General features: G+C 34.8%; 1 pseudogene; it reads left to right on the top strand.

Moving 5' to 3' along the window:
* Positions 1–664: 664 nt before the first annotated feature.
* Positions 665–765, top strand: LOC123528363 (U6 spliceosomal RNA; annotated as a pseudogene).
* The last annotated feature ends 348 nt before the right edge of the window (positions 766–1,113 follow it).

Raw genomic sequence — 1,113 nt, 5'->3', positions numbered from 1 at the left:
AGGCAATTTATTTGAGTGCATTCAATGAGTGGAGTTGGAGAAAGGCCTATGAATATGGCCCAAAGATGAATTTTCGTTAGATATTCGTTCTTATAATTTTACGCTCATGTCATTTAATTAGAGCATGACAAAAACATGCACAAAATCTATGTTTTACACTAACCACTCGTACGGTTTGGTGAAAATCAGCATACCGGTAATAGACCTTTATAACGGACACGGACAAAGTAATGGTACTATGTACTATGGTCAAAGTCTGGGAAATTTCTCAAAACACAAAAATTGAAACACGTAACCACAGGGATTTATTTTATTTTTAAGATATTTTAAAGGTTTTCGCCATATTATCAAGGCACAACATATCTTTATAATTCTTTGCAGTGTTATCCTCTGCTGCGAATAAATCTTGTCTCTCTGCTGCGAATAAATCTTGTCTCCAAGAAGAACACAGACGAAGACTTTATATTTACGTATACATCTAATGAAAAAAAAACATGTTCAGTTTATTTACTGTCTGCCATTTGATAAAATATCTTTTTTTAATTTTGTAAATTTATGAGAATCATTTTGCCAGTCTACAGCAAACAACGCAATTAAAACAAGCAAATTCGATTAATTGGTATCCCCCGCCGAAAGGGTTTGTGGTGAGGAATGTCAAAAAGATGTACTTGCTTCGGCAGTACATATACTAAAATTGGAACGATACAGAGAAGATTAGCATGGGGACCTAAGCACATTGTATATGAATACCGGGAGCATATTTTTGAGAATTATAATAGACTTTAACGAATGGGCGTTGTTGATAACTGGCAGAATTGTGCAATATAACATAGACTGTGGCGAGGAAGTGCGTACTTCAGGAAAGATACGAGTTTTGACAGTTTAATCAGTGTTTTTTGTTTATGTAACCTTCTGCAGGAGGAAAAAAGTACATACGCAACGGTAAATTTAGAGAAAGTACCAATTTCCGCGAGTGATAAACATTGTGTTGGTGAGACTTTAGCAATATTTGTGGACAAGTATAAGTGGATAGACATTGATATTTACATAACTAAGCTGAGCAAGGATACATCTCGTTCAGTTGATTGTTATAATGGCAAGTACAGCAAATAC

Source organism: Mercenaria mercenaria, chromosome 14 (genome assembly GCF_021730395.1).
Source record: "Mercenaria mercenaria strain notata chromosome 14, MADL_Memer_1, whole genome shotgun sequence".
NCBI classification, from domain to species: Eukaryota; Metazoa; Mollusca; class Bivalvia; order Venerida; family Veneridae; genus Mercenaria; species Mercenaria mercenaria.
This window is presented reverse-complemented; position numbering and strand designations above follow the sequence as displayed.